Source organism: Gopherus flavomarginatus (assembly GCF_025201925.1).
Source record: "Gopherus flavomarginatus isolate rGopFla2 chromosome 13 unlocalized genomic scaffold, rGopFla2.mat.asm SUPER_13_unloc_4, whole genome shotgun sequence".
NCBI classification, from domain to species: Eukaryota; Metazoa; Chordata; order Testudines; family Testudinidae; genus Gopherus; species Gopherus flavomarginatus.
Genome location: NW_026114612.1, coordinates 99108 through 120161, shown reverse-complemented (window position 1 = coordinate 120161; position 21054 = coordinate 99108). Strand labels below are relative to the sequence as shown.

The 21054-nt window shown below is 56.8% G+C and overlaps 2 non-coding genes across 2 annotated transcripts; one reads left to right on the top strand and one right to left on the bottom strand.

The window, feature by feature from the left end:
• The first annotated feature begins 15129 nt into the window (after positions 1–15129).
• TRNAQ-CUG (transfer RNA glutamine (anticodon CUG)) lies at positions 15130–15201 on the top strand. The gene has a single exon. It is a non-coding gene; the product is annotated as a tRNA-Gln (tRNA).
• Positions 15202–20595: 5394 nt separating this feature from the next.
• LOC127041800 (U2 spliceosomal RNA) lies at positions 20596–20794 on the bottom strand. The gene has a single exon (XR_007771720.1). It is a non-coding gene; the product is annotated as a U2 spliceosomal RNA (small nuclear RNA).
• Between the last annotated feature and the right edge of the window lie 260 nt (positions 20795–21054).

Sequence of the window (21054 nt, the reverse complement as noted above, 5' to 3'; positions counted from 1 at the left end):
GGCCCAGCTGCTTGGACAGATCCTGGTGAAAGAGAGAAGAGCGGGCAAGGCTGAGGACCCTCCTTTGTCCTGGGGAGGGCGAGGGTCCCACAATTTAGCTCAGCGTCACCCTTCCATCTCCAGCCCTGCTGGGATGAGACCACAATCCCCCAGTGCCCCCTGCCCTGTCACCGCCATCAGCAGTCAAACCGGGGAATTGCCCCCACTTCTCCCCTGCGAGGGCTGCAGGACTCCCTGACCCCTCCAACACCAGCCTCCCTGCCATGTATCCCGGGGTGGGGTCGGATAAGGGTGGATTTATTCTTTCCATTGCCCAGATCTAGCCCTCAGCCCCGGTCTGCCCATATGGGTCCCAGGGTCTGGAGCAGTTGGCTGCTTACTGAGGGCTACAAGGAGCCACCAGGAGAAGGGAGTAGATTCTCCACAGCTTTGCATCCACTCATACTGGTACCTGTCTCACACATGGGGAAACTGAGGCACCAGGGAGGGCGATATGGCCTGCGCCAGCTCCGACTGGGAGTCTGTGGGAGAGCCAGGAATAGAACCCAGGAGTCCTGGCTCCATGGGCAGCTTCGGACTCCTCCCTTTGGGGGGGCTGGGCGGTCCCGGACTGCGGTCCTGCCCCAAGGCCCGCTCCGACTCAGCCTTCTCCTGCCGAAGCCCCGCCCACACTCCACCCTCAAGCCCCCTTTGTTCCACTCCCCTGACCCCCCCCCGCATCTCACGTCTCTTCTGCCAAGGTCCTGCCACTTGTGCCCCTTTGCCCCCTACCCCAAGGCCCCCACCTGCCTGCCTGACGTTTGCACCCCTGCCCCTCTCCCCGTGGCTCCATGTGGGCAGATGAGAACTTGGAACAGGGCAGAGTTAGGATGGGGCCTTGAGGGGGAGAGGACGAGTGGGATCAGGGCCTCTGAGTGGAGCATGGGCCAGGTGCCTCCCCAGGCCCCTTCTAATCACAGCCCATGCCTGGCTCCCAGCCTCCGCTGCTCTAACCACTAGACTGCACTGCCCTCCCAGAGTGGGGATAAGAACCAGGAGTCCTGGCTCCCAGTCGAGCTGTGGGTGGAGCAGGGTGTACTGGCCATGGGCTCACCTGGGTATCACTTATCATCAATTTGGATGATATCCCAGTCCTGACCCCCAGACTCACAGCTCTGCTGGTGACCCTCACTCCCGACCCGCAGCCCTCTGGGTTCCCCGCTGACCTCCCCAGTCACTGCACTGCCCATGCCCCTCACTCCCGACCCGCAGCACCTGGTATACCAATCATGACCTCCAGACTCACAGCTCTGCTGGTACTCCTCACTCCCGACCCACAGCCCCCTGGGTTCACCCCAGCTGTAGCGGTGCCCCTCACTTCTGACTCGCAGCCCCCTGGGCACCTTCCAGCTCTGCTGGTGCCCCTCACTCCTGACTCGCAGCCCCTGTTATCCCAGTACTGACCTCCAGAGTCATAGCTCTGCCTGTGCCCCTCACTCCCGACTCGCAGCCTCTGCTATCCCCATCCGGAGCTCGAGACTCACAGCTCTGTTGGTGTCGCTCACTTCCGACCCTCAGGCCCTGCTATCCTCGTCCTGAACTCCAGACTCATAGCTGTGTTGTTGCCCCTCACTCCCAACCCGCAGACCCCAGGGGGTCCCACAGCTCTACTGATGCCCCTCACTCCCGACCTGCAGCCCCCTGGGGTCCCTGCAGTTCTACCGGTGCCCCTCACTCCCAACCCGCAGCCCCCTGGGCTCCCTGCTGAGCTCCCCAGTCACTGTGCTGCTGGTGCCCCTCACTCCCGACACACAGCCCCTGGTATCCCAGTCCCAACGTCCAGACTTGCAGCTCTGTTCGCGTCCCTCACTCCCGTTCCACATATCCCTGGGATTCCCACTACATTACTGGTGCCCCTCACTCCCAACCCGCAGACTCCTGGGCTCCCAGCTAAGCTCACCAGTCACAGCGCCGCTGGTGCCTCTCACTCCCAACCCACAGGCCCTGCTAGCCCAGTCTTGACCTCCAGACTCACAGCTCTACCGCTGCCCCTCACTCCTGACGCGCAGCCCCCTGGGCTTCCTCCACCTCTACCGGTAGCCCTCATTCCCCACCCACAGCCCCCTGGGCTCCCCGCTGATCTCCCAAGTCACTGCGCTGTTGTTGCCCCTCACTACCAACCCGCAGGCCCTGCTGTCACACTCCTGACTTCCAGACTCACACCTCTGCTGGTGCCCCTCACTCTTGACCCACAGCCCCCTGGGCTTCCCCCAGCTCTACCGGTGCCCGTCACTCCAGACTCACATCCCCCTGGGCTCTCTCCAGCTCTGACAGTGACTCTAGCTGCAGACCCACAGTGCCTGGTATCCCTGTCCCGAACCTTCAGACTCACAGCTCTGCTGCTGCCCCTCACTCCTGACCCGCAGCCCCCTAGGCTCCCTCCAGCTCTAACGGAGCCCCTCACTCACGATCTGCAGCCCCCTGTTCTCCTCTCTGAGCTCCACAGTCAGTGCACTGCCTGTGCCCCTCACTCCCGACCCACAGCCCCCAGGGCTTGCCCCAATTCTAATGGTGCCCCTCACTTCCAACCTGCAGCCTCCTGGTCCTCCTCCATCTCTACCGGTGCCCCTCACTTCCGACCCGCAGCCCCCTGGACTCCCTTCAGCTCTACTGGTGCCCCTTACACCCGACTCGCAGCCCCCAGGGCTCCCCGCTGAGCTCTCCGGTCTCTGTGCTGCCGGTGCCCCTCACTCTCTACCCGCAGTCCCTGGTATCCCAATCCTAACCTCCAGACTCACAGCTCTGCTGGTGCCCCTCACTCCCGACCCGCATCCCCTTGGGCTTTCCCAAGCTCTACCGGTGCCCATCACTCACAATCTGCAGCACCCTGGGCTTCCCCCAGCTCTGCTGGTGCCCCTCACTCCTGACCCGCCGTCCCTGGGCTCCCTCCAGCTCTACCAGTGCCCCTCACTCCCGAGCCACAGCACCCTGAGCTCTCTGCTGAGCTCCCCAGTCACTGCACTGCCTGTGCCTCCACTCCCGACCCACAGCCCCTGCTATCCCAGTCCTGACCTCCAGACTCTCAGCTCTGCTGGTGCCCCTCACTCCCGACCCGTAATCCCCTGGGCTCCCTCCAGCTCTGCTGGTGCCCCTCACTCCCGACCTGCAGCCCCCTGGGCTCACTGCTAGGCTCCCCAGTCACTGCGCTACCGGTACCCCTCACTTCTGACCTGCAGCCGCTGCTATCCCAGTCCTGACCTCCAGACTCACAGGTCTGCTGATGCCCATCACTCCCAACCCGCAGCCCCCTGCGATTCCCCCTGCTCTACTGGTGCCCCTTGTGATGGAGTATGAACGGTCTGTGTGGGGGATGGGAGAACAGGGGGGTGAGTTTAGGTGTGGGACAGGACCTGAGCCTGTAACCTGAGCAATGCAGGGGGGGATGGGAGTTCAACACTTTGGCCAGAGAAGGTGGACAAAGGCAGAGAGCTGACTAGGTAGGGTTTGGGCAGTTTCCGTTTTACGGCTGGGTAAATCCCAAGCTGGGGACAAAACACTCTGAACCCCCAGAACGACCAGATTTGAGGGGTCCTGGTTGTGCCTACAAGCTCTGCTGTCACCTGCGTTCCTGTTGTCCAATAAACCTTCTGTTTTACTGGCTGGCTGAGAGTCACTGTGAGTCCCAGGAAGAGGGGTGCAGGGCCGGACTCCCCCACACTCTGTGACAACTGGTGGCAGCAGCGGGATCTACTGCACCCCATGGACGATGCTTCCTGCAGTGACTGGGGAGCAGTAAAACTAAGGGACGATTGTAGGGGTGATTAAGCCCTGGGAGTGTGTGACCAGACAGAAGGACTTTTGCAGTAACAGGGTCCCCCGGGGGATTGCAGTGAGCGGTCCCAGGGGTGGAGGAGTCTGTGGATCAACCCTGTCAAATGGGTGGTGACCACAAGAAGGGCTGGTGCACTAGGGGTCTCCCTGGAAACCGTGGGGAGCAGTGAGCACCCCGGCCTGGGAGTGGCCAGCAGGAAGATGTATGCCAAGCGGCTTAAGTGCGACCTGGTTGGGCTGTGCAAGCAGAGGGGGCTGTGCAGAGGGAGGCTCACAGAAGACCAGCTGATTGCCCGGCTGGAGGAGGGAGATCACTTGAATGAACTGATCACTGTCTCTGAGGGAAGCAGCCTGATGCAGCGCAGACACTAGTGTCTGTCCCCACTGGGAGTGGTCAGCTGGTGGCTGAGGGCTTCCCGAGACCTCCCCTTCCTATGCCTAGGGGAAGGGTCAGGAGGAGCCCAGCAAATACCAAGGACACCGTGACACCCCTGGCCAGCAGAGGATCCTCCTGGCAAAGCTCACCCGCCAGCAGGGGATCGTCCCGGCGATGCTCGGCATCCATGGAGCAGAAGCGGCTGGAATGGGAGAGAGAGCTAAAACTGAGAGAGCTGGCGGATCGTGAGTGACAGAGAGAACATGAAGAGAGACAAAGACAGCGAGAACAGGAGGAAAAAGAGAGAAAAAGGGAATATGAAGAATAACAGCGTCAGTATGAGCAGAACTGGCTAGGCTGAGGAACAGCGGGGCCCCCAACTGCAAGGAGTGAGGGGGGCCCAGGACTGCGCGGAGCTTTGCTAGGTGCATTCTGGCTCAGCGTAAGGAGAGGGAGGACATGGATGACTTCCTAGTTGCCTTTGAGATGGCCTGCGAGCTGCACCAGGTAGATCCTGTGGACAGGCTCCAGGTTCTCACTCCCTTAAAGGACCCCAAGGCCATGGCATTTTACCGCCAATTGGGAGATGCTGAGAAAGGGAACTATGAACTATTCAAACAGGCCCTGCTGCGTGAGTTTGGGCCAGTGGGGCCCAGATGAAGGGGGACCTGGTTAACTGCTGGGACTGGAGCAACTGTATGAGCAGTACCCATCCGACCTGAGGCTGTGGTTGAGGGACCAAAAACCAGAGGACCTGCGACATACAGGGCGGCTGGCCGATGAGTTTGTGAAGATCTGGTCGGGAGGTGGCAGGGAGGAGTCCCAAAGGAACAGGCCCACCGCGATGCAGAGAGAGTCTCATCCTGGGACCTCCCAAAGAGGTAATAGGGAGAATCCCCTCCCAAGGAGAACATCCGGGGACACGGCTCAGAAACGCTGTGGCCTCAGAACAAGCCAGCTAGAGAGAGAGCATGTCTCCATCCCTGTCTCAGCTGCTGAGTTCCAGGCTGAGTTGCAGAAAAATCCCTCATTCTGGTGGTAGATTTCGCCACTCGCTACCTCGAGGCGGTGGCCTTGTCCTCTATCGAAGCAGACACCGTGGCAGATGCGCTGCTGACCATTTTCAGCTGGATGGGGTTCCCCAAGGAAGTCTTAACGGACCAGGGGTCCAACTTCATGTCGACCCTGCTCCAGTGCTTGTGGGAGAAATGTTGGATCCGGCACAGCTGGGCCTCAGCGTATCACCCCCAGTCCAATGGGCTGGTGGAAAGGTTCAACGAGACGCTAAAGATGATGCTAAAAACATTTATGAACCAGCATCCGCAGGACTGGGACAAGTACTTACCTCACCTGCTGTTTTCGTATAGGAAGGTATCCCAGGAATCTACTGGGTTTTTGCCGTTCGAACTGTTATATAGAAGGCAGATAAGGAGGCCCCTGGACCTGATGAGAGACGAATGGGAGGGAAAGGCCACTCCCGATGGGGAGTCAGTGGTGGAGTATGGCCTGACCTTCCGGGAAAGACTTGCCGAGCTCATGGGCCTGGCCAGGGAGAATATGGCCTGAGCCCAGAGGAAGGAGAAGGTCTGATATGACCGCACGGTGCGGGCCCGCGCCTTCGCCACCGGGGATCAGGTGATGGTTCTCATCCCCATGAGAAAGTACAAACTTCAGGACCGTAGGAAGGGCCCTTCAAGGTTGTCAAGCAACTAAATGAGATAAACTATGTGGTGGAGCTGTCAAAGTGGACGCACCACTACCGGGTGTACCATGTGAATATGATGAAGCCATATTATGACAGGGGGAATGTGGTGTTGGCCGTGTGTGGACATTGGGAGGAGCAGGGAGATGACGCTTTAATGGATCTATTTCCTGGGACAAAAGCTGGTTCCCCGCTGGAGGCAATTCCCCTCTCTGATCAGCTGACCCCGGCCCAGCATGCTGAGATCACAGGGGTGCTGCATCTATACTGACAGCTGTTTTCCAACCAACCTAGACGCACTAATTTGATTATCCACTGGGTGGAGACCAGGTCACATCCTCCTATACGATGATCCCCTTCTCGGGTCACCGGGAAAACTGCTCAGGACCTAGAAAGAGAGGTCAGGGACGTGCTGGCTTTGTGGGTGATCCAGCCGTCTTCCAGGCCTTGGGCCTCTGCAGTGGTGCTGGTCCCCAAAAGGGATGGGTCGATCCGGTTCTGTGTGGACTATCGAAAGCTCAATGCCATCATCGTATCTGTTGCCTACCCCATGCCCAGGCCTGATGAGCTCCTAGAGAAGCTGGGAGGTTCTTGGTACCTCACCTCCGAGGATCTTACAAAGGGCTACTGGCAAGTGCCACTGGACGCAGATGCCAGGGTGAAATCGGCCTTTATCACCCCTCTGGGGCTCTACAAGTTTCTGACCCTGTCCTTCAGCCTCAAGGGAGCTCCAGCCACCTTCCAGCGCCTGGTGGATCAACTACTGAGGGGGATAGAGCTTTTTGCCGTGACGTATATTGATGACATCTGCATCTTTAGCCTGACCTGAGAGGACCACGTGTCCCAGGTTAAGCAAGTGCTGGACCAACTGCGGGAGGCTGGGTTAACCGTAAAGGCTGAGAAGTGCAAGATGGGGATGTCTGAAGTATCTTATCTGGGCCATCAGGTGGGGAGTGGCTGCCTAAAGCCGGAACCAGCCAAGGTGGAGGTGATCAGAGACTGGCCCGCTCCCCAAACCAAAAACCAGGTCCAGGCCTTTATTGGGATGGCGGGGTACTATCGAAGGTTCGTGCCCCACTTTTGAGCCATAGCTGCCCCCTCACTGAGCTGTGCAAGAAGGGGAAGCCAGACAAGGTGGTCAGGACTGAGCAGTGCCAGCAGGCTCTCCGGGCGCTGAAGAAGACTCTAGTTAGTGACCAATTTCTGGCAAACCCAGATTTCGACAAGCCCTTTATGGTGTTCACCGACGCCTCAGACATGGGACTGGGGGCGGTGTTAATGCAGGAGGATGAAAAGGGGGAGAGACACTCCATCGTGTACCTGAGCAAGAAGTTGCTACCACGGGAGCAGAACTACGTGGCCATCGAGAAGGAATGCCTGGCCATGGTGTGGGCCCTTAAGAAACTGGAGTCATATGTCTTTAGGCAACACTTCACTGTGTACACCGACCACTCTCCCCTGACTTGGCTGCACCAGATGAAAGGAGCCAACACCAAGCTCCTGAGGTGGAGCCTGCTCCTGCAGGGCTATGACATGGACATGGTCCATGTGAAGGGAAGTTCCAACTGATAGCGGATGTGATGTCCCGGAAAGAGGGGCCCTGAACTTCCCCAGGTCACTGGTCAGAGTTACCCCGCTCAGTTCAGTCTCGAAGGGGGGAGAGATTTGATGAAGTAGGGACTGTCTGTGTGGGGAGATGGGAGAGCTGGGGAGGACGTTAGGTGAGGGACAGGATTTTTAAGCCTGTAACTTGAGCCAGGTACGGGGAGAGGGTGTCAGCACCTTTGCCCGGGAAGCTGGACAAAGGAATTGGCTGGCTGGAGGAAGGGCAGTTCAGTTTCTGTTTTAGGCTGGATGGTTGGAGTTCAGGGTATCCCAAGCTGGGATCCAAGTACCCTGAACACCCAGAAGAACTAGATTGAGTGGTCCTGGTTGTGCCTCCAAGCTATGCTGTAACCTCCATTCCTGTGTCGAATAAATGTTCTGCTTTACTGGCTGGCTGAGAGTCACTGGGAGTCCAGGAAGAGGGGTGCAGGACCGGATTTCCCCACACTCCGAGACAGGAGTGGTGCTAGGTCGCTGTCTTCCCTCCTCGGCTCTGTGAGGGGACTGGGTAGTGGCCGTTGTAGTGGGGGAGGAGCGCTGCCTCCCCTCCCCGGCTCTCCGAGGGGTTTGGGGAGGGTCCGATCCAGCTGGGGCGGGGCGCCGCCTTCTACTACGGCTCTGCGAGGGGACTGGGGAGCGGCTGTTCAAGCGGGGGTGGGGCGCTGCCTTCCCTCCCCAGCTCTGTGAGGTGACTGGGTAGAGGCCGTTCCAGCGGGGGCGGGGTGCTGCCTTCCCTCTCCGACTCTGCTAGGGGACTGGAGAGCAGCTGTTCCTGCGGGGCCAGGCACTGGGTTCCCTCCCCAGCTCTGTGGGGGGACTGGGGAGCGACTGTTCCAGCGGGGGTCGGGGCGATGCCTTCTGTTGCCGACACAGAGGGTGCCCGAGGCAAGCAACAGTGGTTCGTTGCCCAGAGTGTGAAGCGCCAATGAACACACACCAGGGTGGAGAAGCAAGCAACATTTATTGGGATCTTAAAGCGGTGCGAGGAGACGAACGCCTCAAATCATGCACCACTACACAAGCAGCTTTTCCCTTTTTATAAGTTTTTTTTCTCTTTTTCTTTCTTCCCCCACCCTCCTCCTCCTCCTCCTCCTCCTCCTTCCTCCTCTGTAGCAATTAGGTAAGCGCAGGTGCATTAAGTAATCTTGGCCGCGGCAGCCCGTTAGTAAGTTTTCCTTCTGCAAGTTACCTTGTCCTTCTGTTAAAGGTGCACAGGCCTTATCACCACTGCTTTAGACCGGTTTTAGCTGTGCTGCAACTGATAACTTACTGTTACACATTTCATTTCACAGCTGCTAGCTTTCTAGATCAAGTAGAGTTCAACATGGAGGAGCTTTGGTTCACTAAGGCTTAGATTTATGCCTAGTGATACCAACACCGGGGAGCGGCCGTTCCTGCGGGGGTAGGGCGCTGCCTTCCCTCTCCAGCTCTGCGAGGGGAATGGGGAGTGGCCGTTCCTGCGGGGGCAAGGCTCTGGGTTCCCTCCCTATCTCTGTGAGGGGACTGGGGAGCGGCTGTTTCTGCGGAGGCAGGGCACTGAGTTCCCCTTCCAGCTCTTCAAGGGGACTTGGACGTTGCTTTTCCTGCAGGGGTGGGGCGCTGCGTTCTTTCCCCAGCTCTGCCAGGGGACTGGAGAGTGGCTGTCCAAGCGGGGGCAGGGAGCTGCCTTCCCTTCCCAGCTCTGCAAGGGGACTGGGAAGAGTCCGTTCCAGCAGCGGTGGGGCGCTGCTTTCCCTCCCCAGCTCCGCAAGGGAAAAGAGGAGAGGCCGTTCCTGCGGGGGCGGGGCGCTGCCTTCCCTCCCCAGCTGTGAGAGGGGACGGGGGAGTGGCTGTTCCAGCGGCGGAGGGGAGCTACATTCCCTCCCCAGCTATGCGAGGGGAAAGGGAAATGGCTGTTCCTGCGAGGGCGGGGAGCTGCCTTCCCTCCTCAGCTCTGCAAGGGGGCTGGGGAGCGGCCGTTCCAGCAGGGGCTGAGCGCTGCCTTCCCTCCGCAGCTCTACAAGGCCACTGGGGTCGGACGTTCGTGCGAGGGTGCTGCGCATTCTTTTCTCTCCAGCTCTGCTAGGAGTCTGGGAAGCGTCCGTTCCTACGGGGGCATGACGCTGTCTATCCTCCCCAGCTCTGCGAGGGGAATGGGAGTGGCCATTCCTGAAGGGGCGGGCGCTGGATTCCCTTCCCAGCTCTGGGAGAGGAATGGGGAGCGACCGTTCCTTCCAGGGGTGGGGCGTTGCCTTCCCTCCCCAGCTCTGCCAGGGGACTGATAAGCAGCCTTTCCTGCGGGGGTGGTGCGCTGGGTTACTCTCCCAGCTCTGCGAGGGGACTCTGGTGCCACCGTTCCTGCGGTTGCGGGGTGCAGGGTTCCCTTCCCAGCTCAGCGATGGGACTGGGGAGCGGCCGTTCCAGTGAGAATGGGGCACTTTCTTCCCTCCCCAGCTCTGCAATGGGACTGGGGAGCGACCGCTCCTGCAGGGGTGGGGCACTGCGTTCACTTCCCAGCTCTGACAAAGGACTGGGGAGCGGCCGTTCCAGCGGGGGTGGGGCGATGCCTTCCCTCTCCACATCTGCGAGGGGCCTGTGAGGCTGCCATTCCAGCAAGGGCGGGACCCTGCTTTCCCTCCCCAGCTCTGCGAGGGGACTAGAGAGCAGCCATTCCAGCGGCAGCGGGGTGCTGCCTTCCTTCACCAGCTCTGCGAGTGGACTGGGGAGCGACCATTCCTGCGGGTGGGGCGCTGCCTTCCCTCCCCAGCTCTGACAGGGGACTGAAGAGCAGCCTTTCCTGCGGGGGCAGGGCACTGGGTTAACTCCCCAGCTCTGCGAGGGTACATGGGAGCGGCCGTTCCAGCGGAAGCGGGCGCTGCCCTCTCTCCTCAGCTCTGTGAGGCCACTGGGGAGCATCCGTTCCTGCAGGGACGGGGCACTGTGTTCCCTCCCCAGCTCTGCCAGGGGACTGGGGCATGGCCGTTCCAGCAGGGGAGGGACGCTGCCTTCCCTCCGCAGATCTGCAAGGCCACTGGGGAGCGGATGTTCGTGCGGGCGTGGGGCGCTTTCTTCCCTCCCCAGCTCTGCCAGGGGACTGGGGAGTGTCCTTTCCTAAGGGGGCGTGGTGCTGTGTTCTCTCCCCAGCTCTGCGAGGAGACTAGGAAGTGGCCATTCCTGCGGAGTCTGTGCTCTGGGTTCCCTCCCCAGCTCTGTACGGGTACTAGGTAGTGGCCGTTCCTGCGGGGGTGGGGCGCTGCCTTCCCTCCTTAGCTGTATCAGGGGACTCAGGAGTGGCCGTTCCAGCGGGGGTGGGGTGCTGTATTCCCTTGCTAGCTCTGGGAGGGGACAGGGGAGTGGCCGTTCGAGAGGGGGAGGGGCGCTGGGTTCCCGACCCAACTCTGGGAGGATACAGGGAAGGGGCACTTCCAGCGGGGGCAGGGCGCAGACTTCCATTCCCAGCTCTCGGAAGGTCCTGGAGAGTGGTGGTTCCAGCGGGGGCGGGGGGGCGTTGGCTTCCCTCCTGTCATAAACAGATGGTTAAGGGTTAATGTCTCTTTTACCTGTAAAGGGTTAAGAAGCTCAGTGAACCTGGCTGACACCTGACCAGAGGACCAATCTGGGGAGAAGATACTTTCTATTTTTGGAGGAGGGAAGTCTTTGTTGTGCTGTTTGTTTTGTTCTTTGTTCGCTCTTGGGGCTAAGAGGGACCAGACGTGCAACCAGGTTTTCTCCAATCTTTCTGAATCAGTCTTTCATGTTTCAAAGTAGTAAGTATAGCCAGGAAACGTGGATCAATCTTATGTTTGTTTTCTTTACTTGTAAATGTATCTTTTGCTGGAAGGACTTTTACCTCTGTTTGCTGTAACTTTGAATCTCAGGCTAAGTGAGGCGGGGAGGTCCCTCTAGGCTATATAAATCTGAATACCCTGTAAAACATTTTCCATCCTGATTTTACAGAGATAATTTTTACCTTTTCTTTCTTTAATTAAAAGCTTTCTATTTTAAGAACCTGATTGATTTTTTCCCTTGTTTTAAGACCCAAGGGGATTGGGTCTGAATGCACCAGAGATTGGTGGGGGATAAAGGACGGGGGGGAGGTTAATTCCTCTTTGTTTTAAGATCCAAGGAGTTTGGATCAGTATAGCCTCTCAGGGTAACCCAGGGAGAGGAAAGTCTCGGGGGAAAAAGAGGGGAGGGAAGGCTAATTTCTCCTTGTGTTCAGATCCAAGGGGTTTGGGTCTTGGGTTTCCCAGGGAAGGTTTTGGGGGAACAGGAAGTCTGCCAAACACCATATTTTTGGCTGGTGGCAGTGTACCAAATTTAAGCTGGTAATAAAGATTAAAAGTGATCATTCAGGTCCCCACTTCTTGGACTCTAAAGTTCAAAGTGGGGAAAAAACCTTGATACCCCCCCAGAATGGACCCTGCCTGGGAGGACTCACTGTGGGAAGTGCACAGAGGGTCAGAGGATGCTGAATGCTCCAAGGAGAGACCCAGGAGGTAAAGACTTGTGAGCTTCTTGCCCTAAAAACTTCTGCTCCAAGGGAGAGGAGGCTCCTCAAAGTCCTGACTGGTTTTGTGGGGAGCAGTTCCAGAGCATTGCCCAGGGTCTCCGTGACAGCTGGTGGCAGAGGTGAGATGTACTGCACCCCGTGAATGGCGCTGCTTGCAGTAAGTGACTGAGGAGCAGTAAAACAAAGGAGGGATAATGAGAACCAGGTGTGCTGAAGGCTCAGAGAGGGACGGTTTCAGGGAGCAGTTAACCTCTGGGAATGTGTGACCGGCGAGAAGGACTGTTGGAGTAACAGGGTCCCCCTGAGGACTGCAGCCAGCAGTCTCAGGGGCAGAGGAGCTTGCCGCTCTGCCCTGGGAGAGAGGATTTTTGCAGTAGCAGGGTTCCCCTGGGGATGGCAGGAGCAGTCCCAGGGGCAGAGGAATCTGCAGCTCGACCCTGGCAAAGAGGTGGTGACCACGAGAAGGGCCTGCCACACCAGGGGTTCTTCCTGGAAACCATGGGGGAGCCAAGAGCACACAGGCCTGTGAGTCCAGAGCCACTTGGGAACGGTGAAGTGATAGCCTATCACCATCTTCTTGAGAAGGACATTGTGATCCTGTACACAAAGAGGGTTATGCACGGGGAAGTTCACCAAGGCACAGTTAATCGTGAGTGGGAAGAGAAGGACATGTCTGAGGAGCAGATTCCTGACCCAGATGGGGCTACAAAAGGATCTGGGAGCAGCTGGAGCAGCAGCCAGACATCCCCGAGAGTCTGGTCTCCAACCAGATGAGAGTTTTCAGGATCGGGTTCCCCATCAGGGGATCGAAGACATATGGGATGGGAGCAGAGCCTGAGAGTGCGAGAGGACCGTGAGAGAGAGCCAGATGCTGAGGGGCTGTGGGCCTGGGTGAAGGTCCCCAGGGTGAAGCCCCTCGTCCTGCATATAGCCTGGATCCGTGTGCAGACCCAGGAAGGGTCTGGCTGGCTGGTCATTGGGGTTCTCCAGGATTTTGGCTGGGAGGCCCTGTTGGTGTCCAAAGGATTCATAAACCTGCCGAGCAGCTTTTTCAGCTGTGTCCCCTGTCGCCTGCACCTAAATGCGCTAGCTAAATTTGAAAGCATCTCTCATTGAAAATGCATGTGCTCTTATTTGCATGCAAGTGACTGTGTCTCTTTGGGACAGGATCCAGGCCCTGCTCCTGTAATGGCCGAGGATTTGAATTCAAATCCAGGGAACCAATTGGGTAAGACGGAAATGATCTGTGAAAATGCAAATGACGTGGCTGGCAGGGGGAAGGGGCTGCTGGGCTCAGGATACCTGCCTACCTGTAACCAGCCCCCTGGGGCTGAGTGGGAGGGAGAGATGCTCCCCACCCCCCCTGCACACCGGAGAGGGGGCTCACGCTGGCTCTGAGGCTGTGACTAAAGCAAGGAGCTCGCTGCCTGCCCCCACTCGAACCGCCACTCCCCAGACCCCTCCCACACCTGGGGAGGGAAGCCAGCGCCCCGCCCCCACTTGAGTGGCCACACCCCACGCCTCTCCCAGAGCTGGGGAGGGAGGCCAGTGCCCCGTCCTCACTTTAATGGCCACTCCCCAGTCCCCATCCAAAGCTGGGGAGCGAAGCTAGCGCCCCGCCCTTGCTGGAACCGCCACTCCCCAGGCCCCTGCCAGAGCTGGGGAGGGAAGGCAACGCCCCTCCCCCGCTCGAACCGCCACTCCCTGCTCCCCTCCCAGAGCTGGGGAGGGAACCTAGCGCCCCGCCCCAGCAGGAAATACTGTGTCCCAGACCCCTCTCAGAGCTGGGGAGGGGAGGTAGCACCCTGGCCCCGCAGGAACGGCCGCTCCCCTGTCGCCTCGCAGAGCTGGGGAGGGAACACAGCGCCCCAACCCCACAGTAACGACCGCTCCCCACTCCCTTCGCAGAACTAGGAAGGAACCTAGAGCCCCACGCGCCCAGGAACGGCCGCTCTCCAGTGCCCTCGCAGAGCCGGGGAGACAACCAAGTGCCCTGCCCCTGCTAATACTGCCGCTGCCCAGTCCTCTGGCAGAGCTGGGGAGGGATGGCAGCACCTTACTCCCGCAGGAACGGCTGCTCCCCATTCCTCTCGCAGAGCTGGGAGGGAACCCAGCACCCCACCCCCGCAGGAACGGCCGCTTCACATTCCCCTTGCAGACCTGGAGAGGGAAGGCAGCGCCCCTCCCCCGCAGGTTTGCACACTGGCCATGGCCATGGCCAGGAGCGCAGCGCAGAAGCTGCTCCAGCCCTGCAGCCTGCGGGGCAGCGCAGTGGGGCTGGGGGCAGCACGGAGCAGGAGGGGCCCAGGTGGGCAGGGGGTGGAGACACAAGTGGGGTGGACACACTCCTGCCAGGAGCTGCCTGATTTCCCCCTTGCCCGGGAGCTGCAGGAGCGGCCCGGATCATGGCTCGGCTGCAGAGCTCGGAGCCCAAGCTGGGCCCAGGAGTGAGGGGATGGGGGAGCTGGGGGTGTAGCTGAGGTTGGAGCCGAGAATTGGTTGGAGATGGGGTTGTACCACTTCCGCTTGGCGGCAGGGGGTCCCTCTGGCTTATTTTTTTTTGCTCCGCCCCCCACATCCCAATATTTCATTTTGACATCTGGTCACCCTAGCCTGATATGAAGGAGGATGTCTGTACCAAGGGGCCAGGGACTCTCCTTTGCTAGAGAAACCACTGTCAAGTTTTAGCCAATTAGGACAAGTCAGCAAATAAGAACAATCTCAGGTATCAGTAACTGCTACAGGTTGCAAATTCCTACGTGCAGCAGTTTCTGGCACTACACCTGCACAGCTCTGCTCCCCGGCTCTTCTCGGGCTCCTGCTCTCTCCTTAGCTCTGCCCCACTCTCGCCCAGGCAGTTCCAGCTCACATGGAGGATGGGACCCCCTGGCCTGGTCACTCTCTCATTACACTGCCTGGCCTGTCAGTGCAGCTAACTTGGAGCTTTGGCCTCTCCCCATTGTCCCTGGGGACTGTCAGTCTCATGGTTCTGATTTCCCATTGATCCTTCCCCCTTCTATTGGTGCTGGGAACTAGCCAACCAACCCCCTCCCACACACACTAAGTTTTAGTAAAGGGCCAAGAGCCCCCTTACACAAGCAGCCCCATGAGGGTCACCGATGTGCAGAAAAGGCAGCACAAGCTGGTCCCATGGTGTAATGGGCAGCACTCAGGACTCTGAATCCTGTAATCTGAGTTCAAATCTCAGTGGGATCTTGTGTTGGCTTGTGGTCATAGGCGGCAGGTTATATACATTTGTGGTGCTCGGGCTCCAGGAATATTCAGGGCTGGGGGCCCTGCTCCAGCAATATTTGGAGTTAGGTCTCTTCCCCTGGCCCCTGCCTGGAACCCCTCCCCCTGCCTGACAAAAAGCAGCACGGGCCTGTCTCCTGCCTGCTCCTGCTGCTGGAGTAGAGAGATTCTGGGCAGAACTGCTGCCCCAGAGTCCTAGTGCAGGCTGCCCTGAGCCTCTCCAACACTCCCAACCCTGAGCTCCCTCTGAACCCTGATACTCTGCCCCAGTCCTGAGCCCCCTCCTGCATCATGAATCCCTCATCCTCAGCCCTATGCTCCCTCCCAGAGGGTGCACCCCTTCCCACACACTCCTTCCCACCCCCAGAGCCTGCACCTCTCACCCCTTCCTACAACCCTGCCTGAGCCTGCACCCAGCACCCAAACTCCATCCTAAAGCCTGAACCTTGCACCCCTCCTGCACCCTAATCCCCAGCCCAGGATCTGAAGCCCAGACCTCCCCCCTAAATCCCAGCCCAGAGCCTTAGGCAGGTGGGGGCGGAGTTGGGGAGCGGGTTCTGGGCACAACCAAAATGTCTACAAACTTGCTACCGATGCTTGTGGTAATGCCCCAGAGCTCAACTTCCCTGTCTCCAGCTGTGTAAGAGTGAATCTTTCCCCTCCTGCTGGGTGACTCACACTTCCTAGAGCCAGATCTTTGGCTGGGATGGCCACAATGGGTTAGGGCTCTAGAACTTGCTACCCTGATAGCTGGGATTCTTGCTGCTGCACCTGATGTTCACAAGCTTGGCCCTTGTGCTTCCTACCACACTTTTCCTCTGGCCCACATGGCGCTTGAAGAAAGGAGTGCCAGGGCTGGGATTAATCGTCAGGGCTTGGCAGGAGGGAGGAAGAGTCCCAGGCTGGAGCCCCACACACCTTCCCTCCTCCATGCACCTAGAGCAGAGGCAGCCCAGCTCTGTCCGCTGGATACCTCAGCAGAGTAGGTGAGTTCATGTAAATACAGTCTGGTCCGAAAGCCTCCTCCCAACCCTGGTCATCAGTAGCTGTCAGGGGAGAGCTCATTCACTCCTCGCTTACAAATCATCATTTGAAATTCTAAGGTTGGCCAACACTGCCGAAGCCAATGCACCAACATTGTCAGCAAACACAACAGCTGGGTGAGGAAACCCGGCTTTGTCCAGACTTTCCAAACCTATTTTACTTTCTCAGGTACAAGTAGTTTTCATACGTTGTATCTGCTTTTAAAGTGTTTGTTAACGTTTCAATTTCCATTCAGATTTGCAACCAATGACAATGTTGGCAACGCTGCATGTAACTACCTGACCACTGAGGGAGGGGGTGTTGGGGAAATTCGGGGAAGGGGGTGCACAGCCCCCTGGCTGTGGGGCGTATAGGGAATGCCCAGTTTCACTGAATTGTCTCCTACTGCAACACCTGAGTAGGTTACATCAGAGAGGAGCTACAGTGTCTAGGCAATGGGATGCCTGTGCCTTTAAGAGCCCAGCCCTGGTAAGCCCATGCTGAGAGGTGCTGCCTGTGGGAGGGGAAATAGAAAAGCCCTCTGCTCCCCCCACCCATGTTTGCAAACACTGGAGTCTCAGCCCACTGGGATAACTGTTACCCCTCTGCCCCTGCCTGTGCCAGGGTTTAAACCTCTGGCAGCGCCTCCCTCCGGGCTTAACTCCGGTTCCTTCCCCCGTCCCTGACTTTGCCTTCAGTCCCTCTCCTAACTCTGCCTCCAGCTGCTTGACCCCCCGACCAGTCAATTTCCACCCCCTGCTCAGACCCTGGCCACCCACTCCTCTGATTTGCCCTCCTTTGCCCCTTTTTAATCCCTGTAAAAAGTAGGGAGTGTTGGGTCCCATTCTCTGGAGGGAGGGCTGGGCGCCTGGCCCCTGCCTGCCCAGTGCTCAAAGTGCCCTATGATCTTGTGGATGTTTGCTGAGTGCTGCAGGGTCACCCGAAGGCGGAGAGAGACACGGTTAGGAGTTGATGCAGCCAAGAGTGAGATGCAGCCACCTCTGGGTTACATGGTGGGGCTGTTTACAGGACAGTGGGGACAGCCCCCCTGTTCCAGGAAATAGAGGAAAGTCTGGTGTTCGGGGCAGAGCGCTCCACCTGCTATTGAACTGTGATGCTCTGACCACCTTTCCCCTGCATGAAGAAGACCCTGTGTGACTCCAAAGCTCGTCCAGTAACAGGTATCACCTCACCTGCCTCTCTGGTATTCTGGCCAGTGTCCAACTTCCCCTTCACTGTTGATCTTCAAACCTCCTCCAAGGCCTCCCTCCACAGTCCCTTAAGATGCCAAACCTCCCCTGGAGCCCAACCCGGGGGGGGCCACCCCACCTGAAAACCCTACAGCACCATGGCAGTGGTAGTGTCCACTGCCTCCATCTCCCACCAGCCAGGACGGACCCCACAGCACAACGGGAGGGGTCATGTCTCCTGCTTCCATTTTCTGACAGCTGCTGCCAGGCCCGGCCCAGACTTCCCATTTCTGGTGCGAGTCTGGAAGCAGATGCTGCCATGAGGCGGTGCTGGGAAGGGTGGTGCTGGTGTCAGGAGAAAGCAGGAGGAGTAGGTGGCTCTGTGCTACTGCGGGGAGGTGCTGCCCTTGGTGTGAAAGGGCCCCGCTATTAGAGGAGATGTCATCTCCCTGCCCTGCCACACTCTGTACCAGCCCCTGCTTGTCACGGGAGCAGGGCTGGCTCCAGGCACCAGCGTGGCAAGCAGGTGCCTGGAGCAGCCAATTCAAAGGGACGGCCTGTCCGGTATCGGGGCAGCACGTCTGGGTCTTTAGCGGAAATTCAGCGGCAGGTCCCCCATTCCCTGTCTTACTCCTTGAGCTGCTGCCAAATGTCTACCAAAGAGGAAGGGAGGGAGGACTCACCGCTGAACTGCCGCAGGAGAAGCAGTGTGGTTGAGCTGCCACCGAAGAGCCACAGCTTTTTTTTCTTTCTTATTTACTTACTCTACATCCTCTGGCAAAGAGTTCCACAGATTGACTGTGTGGTGCGTGAAGAAATACTTCCTTTTGTTTGTTTTAAACCTGCTGCCTATTAATTTCATTGGGTGACCCCCTAGTTCATGTGTTATGAGAAGGAGTAAATAACTCTTCCTTATTTACTTTCTCCACACCGGTCATGGTTTTATAGACCTCCGTCGTATCCCCCTTTAGTCGTCTCTTTTCCAAGATGAAAAGTCCCAATCTTATGAATCTCTTCTTAGACGGAAGCTGGTCCATATCCCCTCATCATCTTTGTTGTCCTTTTCGGAATCTTTCCCATTCCAATAGATCTTTTTTGAGATTGGGGCGACTGCATCAGCACATAGTATTCAAGATGTGATCGTACCATGGATTGATATTGAGGCGATATGATAGTTTCTATCTTCTTACCTATCCCTTTCTTAATGATTCCCAACACTCCACTGCACATTGAGTGGATGTTTTCAGAGAACTATCCACAACGACTTCCAGATCTCTTTCTCGAGTGGTAACAGCTAATTTAGACCCCATCGTTTTCTAGGGATAGCTGAGATTATGTTTTCCAACGTGCATTACTTTGCACTTAACAGCACCGATGTTCATCTGCCATTTGGTTGTCCCGTCACCCAGGTTTGTCAGATCTCTTTGTGGCTCTTCGCAGTCTGCCTGGGATTTAACTATCTTGAGCAATTTTGTATCATCTGCAAATTTTCCCACCTCACTGTTTACCCCTTTCCCCAGATCATTTATGAATAAGTTGAACAGTACTGCTTCCAGTACAGACACCTGGGGATAAGAGAGGGAAGATCCTCTTCTGACACTGGCAGACCAGGTGCCAGCTCACGCCAAGGCCCCTAGGCCTTACTGAAAAGTGACAAACGCATGGCTGGAAACTAGTCTTGCTCACCTGTTTGTTACTGTTGTTAAAACAGGCATTAGATTCATAAAAATGTGTTTAGAGTTTATGACTAGCTCATGAGTTGCTGCATGCATTCTTCTCATCTATAATAACCGTAGCCCATGTTGTAAGGTGATATATAAGCATTGGCACTAAAGCTGTAAACCACCTTGCTGCCACCCTGCCACCAGTCAGGAGAGAAGCATTACCAAGTGTGAAACACTAGTTTACCAGACAACGTGTCATCTCCTTTCCAACAAGAGAAGGCCCTGACTGAGACATCAGACAGGCAACTGTGGATCATCCGTGGACAAAAGACCTGGTTGATTGCTCCCCCTCACACATCCAAGAGGAGGCAGAGACCTGCACAAACACTTGCCCCCATCAGCTTGAGCTCTGGGGGAATGAAATAAAAATCTCTGTCAGGAAGAAACTGTTGTCCCCACCCCCGATGCTGCTTGGACTTCAGGGAGACGGCACGCCTTCTAAGCATAGGCAAGGGATCCCGGATGTTTGGCTAGGGTTAGCCCTAAAGGACATACAGAGTTTGTGTGTTACAGCAGCTTCTACTACACCTGGGTGGCAAGCTAGAGTCAGGGTGCCCAAGGGGGCTGTCTGTGACTCCATGTTAAGGCTGTTCTAGTGCCAGAGGAGATCACACTTGATGCTTGGTGGGTGAGATCAAAGTGTGGAATACACAACCGTGAGAAACCCCACTGCCTGCCAGCCCCAGGCGCCGGGGGATCCTGCTCTCTGGGGCTCTTGCTGCACTAGAAAGGTAAGTTTCTAGCTTGCCTGGTTCAGAAAACCGGAAGGGAAAGCTAGAGAACCCACATTACATTTTTTAAACAAAGAATTCTCATCATTTGTAAGTCACTGTTGTGAATTTGGGGATTTTCCAATAGTGAGGGTGGCAATAATGAGAAGTTAAGCGTTATTATTTAGCATTTAGATTACAGTCAGTTTGGGGGGAAAAATCAGGCTTGGGGCCCCTGTGTGCCGGGTGCAGCACGACACCTAGTGCCTTGTCTTGGTCTTACGAACCAAGATACATAGAACGTCGGTCGGGTAGGGAGAAGTCTGTGTAACTCATGCAGTTGTTGATGTACACGTAATCTCAAATATTACCAAGCCCCCACCCCAAGAAAAACAAAAACAAAAAAAAACCATCTCCTCAACAGACCCAGAGTCTGGAAAGCATTTGTCTCTCATACTGTTGAAAAGACTCACAGCAGAAAGAAGGAGTCCAGCCTCTTAAATAATTCTCTAGCAAGACAAAGAAGAACCTCTCACATCTGCAGACTCACAAAACACTTCCAAGAAAGCATAAGTGTATTGTGTTTATCATAAAGAAACAAAAACACTAAAGACACCAGATTTTCCTGCTATTTCAAAAAAATCTGCTTGAAAAAAAGATCATCACAGTTTAACTCTTTTCTGTTTTTCTAACCAGAAGGTTCTCCCCTAAAGGAAATATATCCTTCCTGAAGACTCTGCAATACCAGATCCATGCACGGGGTAGACAAAGCAAGCTCCTGTTCTAACTAATCCTCTCCTTTCAAAAATCAAGCTAATATACAGCTCTCACATCAAAGACATATCACAGAGTGTACTGAGAAGAACAGACACTATGTTTTGATCTTAGCTCCAGGGAGCCAAAAAGCAATGCTGACCGTCTGCCACGCACACACCCCCCTGCGCCCACCCATTTCTACCGCACCAGGACGAGCTCCACGACACACAACAAACACCATAACTAGGGAACTCTACGGGAGACTGATCCGGTCCCCCAAATGACTCCAGTGGAAGAATTCAAAGCAAGAACCCTTAACACACAATTCTGTTCAAAGACAGGCAAGTCTTGCAGATGTCTTCCTCTCACTGGTTTCCCCTCTAGACTCCTAATTTCCATAAACCCACCCACTGA